The following is an 11,596-nucleotide window of genomic DNA, read 5'->3' on the forward strand; positions in this document are numbered from 1 at the left end:
GGCATTAAACTAGTTAACAGTAACTACTCAGTATTTTACAAAGGTCAAAGTCCAAGATAAGTGCCTAAATTACCTTATTCTGATATTGCCACCAAGGCCACACTTGCTTTTATTTCTTGGATTGCAAATTATGGATAGAACCTAATAGGAGTGACTATACAGCGATATGCCTGTCTCTAATAGACATATCAGAACACATATGATTATATTAATGTTGTCTCTTCAATGCAGTTCGGTGATATTGCCACTAGTCAAAGCATAATGAGAATCTTCTTTGGCAATCTTTCCTTTTTAAAATTGATGTATAACCACACAGAATACACAAATATTACATATACAGATCAATGCATTTTACATATATGTACAACCCTGTAACTGCCACCCAGATCAAGTTGTAGGGCATTTCTTGAACCTCAGAAAGCCCCCTTATGCTTTCTACCAGTCATTAACCTCTCCCAAAAGAAACCATTTCTCTAAACTGTGTCAACATAGATTTGTTGTGACAGTGTTTGAACCTTATATAAATGGAATCATACAGTATGTACTCCTGAGTATGTAGCTTCTTTTCCTCAGCATTATGTTTTTAAAGTAATCCATGTTCTTGTATGTATCATTAGCTTGTTCTGTTCATTGATATGTAATATTGCACTGTGGGAATATACCAGTTTATGGATTCTGCTAGTTAAGGATGTTTGGCTTCTTTCCAATGTGGGGCTATTACAAAAACCAAACATAAACAAACAAACAAACAAAAAACACTATTTAGATTGTCGTACAAGTCTTCTTATGAGCATAAGCTCTTCTCATCCAAAATATTTAGGTTGTAGAAAGTCATATGTAGCTTTTTAAAAGGTACTGCTAATCTGAAAGAATTGGAAGCAGGATCTTGAAGAGATGCTTGTACACACATGTTCATAACAACATTATTCACAAAAAACAAAAGGTAGAATCAACTCAAGTGTCCACTAACAGATGAATGGATAAACAAAATGTTCTTAATCTAAGTAGCAGACTTAGAAATTGCCCTGGCAGGAACTTACCTATCGTATGTAACTTGTTTTATGTACCTTGTCTTGCTTCTTGGAGTTGAGAGATACCCTTAAAGGGGCATAACTGGGTCAAACAGTAATAAAAGTGATGAATAATAACTACTAATAAAGTAACTAATCTAACCATGTATTACCATTTGGAGTTTAAAACTAGGGAAGATAATTAAATAACACCTATGTATAGGTCCCTAAAAACAACACAAAAGGAAAAGTTCTATATTAATCCAGGAATCCTCCTACTGGGTATCTACCCAAAAGGGAAAAAAATCATTATATAAAAAAGACACCATCTATAATGTGATTATTACACATTGCGTGCCTGTACCAAAATATCTCATGTACCCCATAAATATATACAACTACTATACCCACAAAAATTAAAAGTAAAAAAGTTAAAAGATGCCTGTACTCATGTGTTTATTACGGCACTATTCACAATAGCAAAGAGATAGAATCAACCTAAGTGTTCATCAACCAATGAGTGGATAAAGAAAATATGGTATATATGTACCATAAAATACCATGCACGCACAAAAATAATGAAATTATGTCCTTTGTAGCAACATGGGTGGAGCTTAAGGCCATTATCCTAAGTGAAATAGCTCAGGAAATCATAAGTGGGAACTAAACAATGGGTACACACTGATAGACAGTGGGGACTTCAAAAGGGGGGCAATGTGAGGGGCCAAGGGTTGAAAAATTACCTATTGGGTACCATGCTCACTATCCGGGTGATCAGCACACTGGAAGCTCATCCCCACCATTATGCAATATATTTGTGTAACAAACCTGCACTTATACTCCCCGAATCTATAAAAATATACAGATTTTAAAAAGGAAAAGTTTTTAAAATTATTTGAATAGTGTCAGATCCAAGCTATGTATATGGTTTTTAATAGGACAGCACTTGTTTGTTTGCCTAATTACTACATAGTATACATAGGCACAGTGGGAAAAATATCCACTAGGCCCCTTCGACATGGGTGAATGGACATTTGTGGCCCTTGTGAGGAGAGTTGTCTCAACCTCTTGCCCATTGCACCACTGATAAAGTATTCCGATCTTCAAGCCAGAAACTAAGTAAAACAGCTGCCTGGTTCTAAAAAGATCCTAAGAATAGCCCTAGCATCTTTAATGCCACAGCTTATTGACTGTTAAAACTTCTAAGAGCTATCATGGAAGTTCATAGGTTTATCCAAATTCAGACTTGAGTTGATGCAAAAAAACTGTTTTCCCTTTTTTTCTTTTATTTTTTTTCTTTTGCTTTTATTTATTTAATGGACTTCATACAATAAGGATAAATTAGATTCTAATTGATGTACATTGTATAGAGGAATGAACCAGTTTAGACCAAGCACAAGAAAAAGCCTTGATGAAAAACCAAGGAATCCTAGTGAGCAAGACAAAGCCTTCCATGCATTGTTAATATGAGCAACTGTAAGCATCTTTTGGGCACTTATTGCTTTCCCAGCACTGTGATGTTTTTCATATAAATTATCTCCTATGATTCTTATAATACCACTAGGAGTTGGACATTTTGATTATCTCCAATTTATAGTTGAAAGAACTGCAATATATGGAGGTTAAGTGACTTACCTGGATAAGTAATATGGATAGCATATGGTAGAACAAGAATTTAAACCTCATCTGTTTGATCTCAGAGCTATAGTATTGCCTCCACCACTGAAACCTACTGTCCTGAGTACTCTAAGAAGCCTAAATATCAACCAGTTACAAATGTACTAATGAGGGAAGTCTGATCTTATTTCTGTTGGTCAGAGCTTTTACGTATAGACAACAAAATCTAGCCCACCTAGTTTAAGAAAAAAGAAATTTCATAAAATAGTTTGGGTATCCCATAGAATCTCTTGGGGTGCCAGGAACCAGGTTTGGATGCCAAATAGCCAGAAGCAATGATGCAGCAAAAATAAATGCCCAGCCATAACTCAGGATGGTGGTAGTGGAAAGACTACCACTGCTACCTCCTGCCTTGCACTTTTAACTTGAGCCTGGAGCCAAAAACTCTGCCACAGTTGTGTCAGGACCAGATACCTCAGCTGCTCTGTTTTGCAGAACATTCATCTTTCCAAATTCAGTTTCTGTCCCATGTTGCGCACTTATGCCTCCCTGTCTCATACATGGCATGTGAACTGGCAGGTCCCGGTCATACCCTAGCACTCTAGTTGCAATGGAATCTGAAAAATGAATTTTTAGCTTTTCACCCTCTGAATACAGAGAATAGCTATCAGGGAGAAAATACAGATGTTGAATGGCCTAATCTATGGTAACATTTATACTATGTAACAGAGATTTCACGTTGGCCTTCTTCTGACGATAACCTTTTCATGTATAATTAATTGAGTATACTGGGTATTTCAAGGCAGGAAGATGGAATGATAATTTTAAACGGAAATTCTGACTTCCTTTTAATTAATCCATGTAGAGAAGTGCTTAGACTGCTAAACATAGACCTAGACCTGAGAGTTATTCTCTGTCTCTCTCTCTCTCTAACCATCCATGCAGTAGCCCAAGCCACAAAAAAAAAAAAAAAAGCCTGAAAGCCATCTTTCTCAATTTATTGTTCCTCTTGCATTCACCACAACTAATCATTTATTAGAACCTGTGATCTCTATCACCTCAAATTCATCTATCTTTTCTATCATTACTGCTTCTATATTGAAGTTTCCTCAAAAATTCCACAATATCTCATACCACAGTTCACTCCCTGTGACTGGAATATTCTTCTTTCTTCAGTCCTACATGAAAATTCATTCTTCAAAATGAAATTTAGGAGTCACCTTCCTTTACGTATTCTCTAACTTACCTGGGTTTCAAAGTTATCTGGCCATACCTCTAGCATAATATTAATATCATTCTACTTTGTTGTTGTTGTCATTGTTGCTCATGAGTCTATCTCTCCCTCCTAGACTCCAAGTTCTTAGAGAAAAAGAATCATCATCTTATTCCTGTCTGTGTCCATGGCACCTAGTCTTCTGCCATATGCATAATAGACAGTAAATGTCTACTGAATTGATATAAGTGGAAACCCAAATAGGGAATTTGATGTTATCTACACTCTGATTAAGATTTATCATTTTGTACCATGGTTATATTAGTAATTCAGTCTCCCTGTTGCTGTTATTAGATTCCAACAGTTTATTTTTAAAATTCTGTCATAGTGTATAAAATATACATAACATAAAATTAACCATCTTCACTATTTTAAGTGCACCATTCAAGAGTGTTAAGGGTATTTCTATTGTTGTGCAATCAATCTCCAAAACTTTTTATCTTGTAAAACTGAAACTCTGTACCCATTAAACAACTTTCTATTTTCCCTTCCCACATCCCCTGGCAATCACCATTCTACTTTATGTCTCTATGAATTTAACTGTTCTAGGAGCTTCATATAAGCAGAATCATACAGAATTTCTCTTAGTGTGACTCCACCAGTTTATTTTTAAACTGCAAATATACTACATTACCAATAGACATCAGAATAAAACTTTAAAGCAGAAATGTTCTTATTTGAATTATTTTTTTTTTTCACTCACGAAGGGGATCAGGACATCTCCACACTTACCAGTGTTCTCCCCCAAAGAACTCTGCACATTTTGTATTTGAGGAACTAATGTTCATGTTCTTATTGTACAAGTTTTCAGATCCCTAGAGAAAAGATAAGACAGCAGCTGGCATCACCTAGAAGAAGAAATTCCAGTTAAGGTCTGTAAGGTTTTCAGTTTGTGCTATACTGTGGGAAAAAACAAACAAGTGTCAGAAAAGACAGTAAGCAAACTAAATAAATACCAGAAACATAACTGAGATCATTCAAGGAAAAATGGCATATGTTTTATTCACCCTCAGCAGATGAGTGAACTACCTAAAAGTTAAACATAAAATTCGTCTAAAATTTTCCTTAGGATAGAATACAAATGGGATATTTGTGACATTGAAATTTTCAGAAGCTAATGCGGTACGTGATTATCTATATACAATATCAAAACTTTTAAATTCAAATAATAAATTCACGTTGTCATACAAATGTCTATTTTTTGTATTCCTGAAGCTTCATCTAACTTACAATGCAATCCAAAGTCTTCTGATGACTTACAAAGCTCTATTTGCCTTTGCTTTTTTTTTTTTTTTTTTGAGACGGAGTCGCTCTGTCGCCCAGGCTGGTGTGCAGTAGCGCCATCTAGGGGCTCACTGCAAGCTCCGCCTTCTGGGTTCACGCTATTCTCCTGCCTCAACCTCCCGAGTAGTGAGTAGTTGGGACTGCATGCGCCCGTCACCACGCCCTGCTAATTTTTTGTATTTTTAGTAGAGACGAGGTTTCACCGTGTTAGCCAGGGTGGTCTCGATCTCCTGATCTCGTGATCCGCCCGCCTTGGCCTCCCAAAGTGCTGGGATTACAGGCGTGAGCCACCGCTCCCGCCGGGCTTTGTTTCTTTTACCCTGTTGACTTTGTCTTCTATTACTCATTTTCTCGTTCATTTATTCATTTATTTTTCAACCTTCATCAGCCACAGTGGCCTTCACACAGTTTCTTAAATAAGAACATTATCCTGAGTGCAACAAAATCAATTCATGTTCTTGAATACCTGTTTGATGATTATTATTCAGTTCTCTCTGGAAAGAAATGATACACAGATGAAAAGAGTTAAAAGTATGTAGTAAGATAACCTAGAGCAGTGTTGTGTACATAGTAAATTTTCAATAGAAGTGAGTCTCTGCATTTTCTTGTTAAACAATATTTTTAAGCAATAAAATTAGTCTACTGCCTTCCAAACCTTCCAAAGTTATTGCCTTGGTAATTACTAAACATAATTTAACAGTTATTGAAAACTTGATTTTCCATTATGAATATAATTAGGATATACTATTTTATTGCACAGGACAGAAAACAAGCAAATGAGGGCATTTACAGAAAGCATTTAAGGGTATCATGTAGATCTTGATAATAGAAAATGACACTGGTAGGGCAGGAACTAAAATTTAAAAAGTCAAGAACTTAGAGCATCTCCATCTTTTTGGGGTCATATGGCTTTATATCCCTGCTTCTCTTGCCTTTTTATTCTTCTGTCTCTGTTCTGTTATTTGTGCTTTCCTACATGATAAATAAATGTTAGGTAAGAGAAAGTAGAACTGAAAGTATTAACATACAAGATGGAAGACAAAAGAAGAAAAATAAATGAGAACAGATATAAAAGAGAGTTGTTTGGATAGAGAAGATCATTAGGAAAACAAAACAGGGATATAATTGTTGGTATTAAAGAGTCAGTTCAATAGTAGAGGAAGAACACAGATCTTCAAATCATTTTATTTAGTAAATGCTTAACACTTGCTCTGTATTTTCTAAATAAATATATATGTAAATATTTTACATATATTAACTCACCTAGTCCTCATAACAACCCTATGGGAAAATTATTATATCATCATTAATATTATATTATCAGCTCCATTTTACAAATGAAGAAAGTGAGGCACAGAGAGGTTAAGTCTATTTCTCCAAAGTTCTATAGTTAGGACAGGGCAGGGACAGTAGTCAAACCTAAGCCTTCTGGCTGTAGAGACTATGCTTTTAAGCACTACACCATGCTGCCCATTGCAGGTAATATTTGAAACCATAGCTCCTCCATTTTTTAACTAAATAATCTCAAGAAAGTTCATCTCTCTGAGCCTCAATTTCCTTATAGAAAAAAAAATTATTCATTCAACAAATATTTATCAATCATTTTTTATGTGCTAGTCATTCTACTAAGAGATAGATATTCAACAGTCAACAAAATAGACATGGCTTCTGTCTTAATGGAACTCAGAATCCAGCATGGTAAGATGATTGTGAAGATTCCAGAGATGATTTATGTAAGGTGTTCACAATTGTACTTGACATATTCCAGGGACTCACTGATATTATCATTGAATAAAAGAACTTGGAGTGTGGATTTTTCACAGATGAAAAATGAGCAAGATGTGTGCAGAAGAGCTCATAAGGGTCTTTAAAGTAAATAAAAGTTCTATTTGACCCAATTGCCCATAGTTAAGATGTAAGAAGTAAAACCATCAATGGATTCCTATTATTGGTATAGGAAAGTAGTTTCATTTCAATGGCTAAGATGATTCAAAATTATTTAGAAATTGTATACTAGGTATAATACACATATAAATATCATACAAAAATACTAAGAATAAGCATGTCAACATGTTTAAAGTTATTATCTTCAGCAGATTATGATGATATAAACTTTTCTTTGATCTACTCATCTATATTTGCTGTTATTGCTGCTGCTACTACTTCAGCATCTTCTTTTTTCCAATATACCCACCATTCAAGGCCCAAATTTTCTTCAAAGTCTTACCTAACTATACCAGCTCTCATCATCCCTCCCCATATCTGAACTCTTAAGACACTTTTAGTCTGCATCACACAAGTAAGAGTATAATAAAAGAGCCCTGTCTTCCCAACTAGATATGTAAACTCCTTACAAACAGATACCATTTCTCCTACTACTTGTATTTTCTCCCACCTCCACACTAGGGGGTTATCTCGGTGCTGAGCATATACCAGGTGCTTAAAACATAGATCAATATGTATGCACATATATGTTCAAAATCAGGAGACCTTAGGAAAATCATCTCTCTTCTCAAGACTTCAATAACCTCATTCAATTGTAATTTTTTTTTTTTCTGATCTGTGAACTGAGGAATTGGGAATAGATTGGTGATCCCTTAGACTTTTAAAATATTAGGATCTCTTTTTCACATCATAGTGTGTCCAGAATTTATTCCTTCTGGTGGGTTCTTGGTCTTGCTGACTTCAAGAATGAAGCCACAGATCCTCACAGTGAGTGTTACAGCTCTTAAAGATGGTGTGTCCAGAGTTTGTTCCTTCAGATGTTCAGATGTGTCCAGAGTTTATTCCTTCCAGTAGGTTCATGGTCTCCCTGACTTTAGGAGTGAAGCCGCAGACCTTCGCAGTGAGTGTTACAGCTCTTAAAGGTGGCATGTCCGGAGTTTTTTATTCCTCCTGGTGGGTTCATGGTCTCACTGACTTCAGGAATGAAGCCACAGACCTTCACAGTGAGTGTTACAGCCCTTAAGGTGGCGCGTCCGGAGTTGTTTGTTCCTCCCAGTGGGATCATGGTCTCGCTGACTTCAGGAATGAAGCTGCAGACCCTGGCAGTGAGTGTTACAGCTCATAAAGGTAGTGTGGACCCAAAGAGTGAGCAGCAGCAAGATTTATTGTGAAGAACGAAAGAACAAAGCTTTCACAGTGTGGAAGGGGACCCAAGCAGGTTGCCGCTGCTGGCTTGGGTGGCCAACTTTTATTCCCTTATTGTGCCCTGCCCATATCCTGCTGATTGGTCCATTTTACAGAGTGCTGACTGATGTGTTTTTACAGAGTACTGATTGGTGCATTTACAATCCTTTAGCTAGACACAGAGTGCTGATTGGTGCATTTATAATCCTTTAGCTAGACACAAAAGTTCTCCAAGTCCCCACCTGACCCAGAAGCCCAGTTGGCTTCACCTCTCAATCCCCCCTCTAAACAGGAAACCCCAACTGCTGTTGGGAATTGGGTGATGACCACTCCAGCTACTTCCTGATGGATAGGGTTGAAGAAGGGGCCATGCAGTTGTAGTGTCCTCCAGAGGGGAACTTTTTAGGCCAGTGAAAGGGTCAGTGGGTCGGTCCAGGGGTCCTTGGTAGAAGTTGTTACTTGAGCTCATTTGGGGTTCCATTTGTGAGACCATCTGTAGCTTGATGGCCTCAATCCTAGAGGAAACAAATTTGACAAGGAGGTTAAAAATACAGGACCCGAGGAGAGTAATAGCAAGATGGCTGTCACAGGACCTAGAAAGGGGAGAAGCAATGCCACCCAACTCCAGCAGTTGGTATAAGAGTTTGAAAGCCGTTGTCTGATTTCAGAAGCCTTTTCCTGTAAATGTCAGGCGGCATCTCATACTGTCCCTGACTGGTTAGTGTAAAAACAACACTCTTTCCCAAAGAAGGTGCAGAGTCCTCCTTTCTCAGCAGTGAGAAGGTCTAGGCCTCATCAGTTTTGGAGAGTCACTGCTGCAAAAGAGTCTATTTGGAATTGTAGAGTAAGGATAGATTTCATTATTTCTTGCAAACTGTCTGAGAAATCCTTTGAGAGTGTGTGGTAGTAGGATAATGAAGTAGGTAGACTGGCTATTCTGGTTCCTGTAGCAATAGCCATTCCTAACCCTGTAAGTAGGGGTATTAGTTGTATGGATCTGTGCTGACGGACTTGAGCTGTGAGGGGTACTGATAGGGTCTGATTTCCTGGGGAAATGTTAATGTTGGGACTTAGAAAGACTAAGGTGCAGGTGCCTGTCCAGTTAGTGGGGAGGCAGATATAGGTTGACGTTCCACATAAGAAGAATATACCTTGGCTGGGTAGACAGAACTGGTTGTGTATGTTAAAAAGGTGTATGAGTTTGTTGTTTTCACTTTCCCAAACTCCTGGAGTACTTGCCAAGGTAGCTCCAGTGAGTGGCTAGAAAGGGGTGTTGGGAGCAAACTGAGTGACTCTCTGTGTTCTATTTTCCCATTGGAGGAAAAAAAAAAAACATTTTGTATCTACTAGGAACCATTTGAGAGAGTGATTGAAAGGGGATGAGAAGGCATTCACTAGTGGTGGGGTCGCTGCTGCAGGGGGTCCAGGGGTAAATGATCATGCAGGGTGTATGTTTGCCATTACAAAACCCGGACTGTTTGTTAAGCAGGGAGGAGGCAATGATTTTTGGAGGTCCTGAGAAGTGGATAAGCCATCTGAATGGAGCTGTTTGGGTAACTTGGAAGTTACTGTGATCAGTTGGGGCTTGAATTTGTAGGGTGTAATTACACCGATGGGGTAGTCGGTGCCCAAGGGGCAGGCCTGATAACGGGTTATGTTGGATGCATAAAGGGTCTTTGAAAGTTAAGATGGTATTCGTAGTTACAGGGCCGTGTATGGGCTTTTCATTGCTTGTGTAATAGGTGAAGTTGGAAATTAAGAACGTAAAAGTTGGATTGCACGTCCTGTTAGGGTATTCTTGGTCCTATGAGAGATGCGGAAGTCAACTAATGATTACATATTCAGAAGACAGAAAGGGTCTTTTCCTTCATAACGAGGGTGGTAGGTTAAGTTGGTAAAGACCCATTTTTTTGCAGGAATGGGAGTGGCAACATAAGCAGAGGTTGATAGAGAGATACAAAGCCAACAGTCATTTGCCAGGGAAGGATTGAACTGGTTTAACAGAGAGTGGGTTAAGTTGACAGTCTTGTAAAGGTAATTAGGAGCTAGTGGAAGGGGAGGGGCGATTGTATGAAGTATCCAAGGAAGCAGGAGGGATAGATAGGCAAAGAGTAAGTAGATAGGTAAAGAGGGTGCTCTGGAAGATGAGATCATTTCATCCAGTCTGAGTTAAAGGTAGGAGTAAATTGCTGTCAGAAGGAAGGGAGATATAAAGAAGGTTGATGTGATTAGGATTTTTGTCCCAGCAGAAGCTACAGTATATAGTCCTATCGCAAACAGTATGGTTAGTATGCTGCTTAATAATATGATGAAATAGTAAAAGGATTCCATTAAAGGGGCAAGGAGAGGTGTTAAAGATTATGTAGATTTTCACTTATATCTTTAAGGGGAGAGGGGTTGTTCCTCAAGATCAGCGGTAGGAGGCTTTTTAGTCTGGGGTGTTTCTTTCCGAAATAGGAGATGCAAGTCCTCCAACGGTTCGCACGTGTATCAAGACTGGTCTGGATGATCTTGGGACTCCTGAGCTGATGGTCCAGCAGGTTCCTCAGGGGGTGTCCAAAATTTAACTCGGGTGTGGTGAATCCAAGATTCCACTCCTGCCACCTTAACTGCAGTGGGGGCAGAGAGGATTACCGAGTATGGTACTTGTCACAAAGAATCCATAGATGGGGAGGTAGAGAGGAAAGATTTGACCAACACTAGATCTCCTGGTTGAGACAACTCTGTTCCCTTTCTCTGTGACATTCTTCAGGTAGGTTTGTAAGGTTTCATTGATATTTTACCAAGGAAGTTATATCTTTGACCAAGTTGGCCAATTAATTCCTGATGAAGTAGGAGGTCATTTGTGAGAAAAGGTCGTCCATACAACATTTCATATGGACTGAACCCCATTTTGTGAGGAGAATTTTGGATTCTCAACAAGGCCATAGGCAAAAGAGTAGGCCATGGGAGATGAGTTTCTTGTGTTCGTTTCCTTAAGTGACTCTTGAGTGTTTCATTTGCCTTCTCGTCCTTCCCTGAGGATTGTGGCCTCCAGGTGCAGTGAAGGTGATATTGTATCCCTAGAGCTTTGGAAATTCCCTGAGTTATCGTGGCTTTAAGAGCCAGACCGTTGTCACTCTGTAAGCTTTGGGGAAGCCTAAATCTAGGAATTATTTCATGAATTAGGACTTTAATCACTTCCTGAGCCTTCTCTGTCTTTCAGCGGAAAGCTTCCACCCAATTTATAGAGGTATCAACACAGACCAACAAGTATTGAAATCCCTTTGACTTAGGCATATGG

Source organism: Macaca nemestrina, chromosome X, assembly GCF_043159975.1.
Source record: "Macaca nemestrina isolate mMacNem1 chromosome X, mMacNem.hap1, whole genome shotgun sequence".
Taxonomy (NCBI): domain Eukaryota; kingdom Metazoa; phylum Chordata; class Mammalia; order Primates; family Cercopithecidae; genus Macaca; species Macaca nemestrina.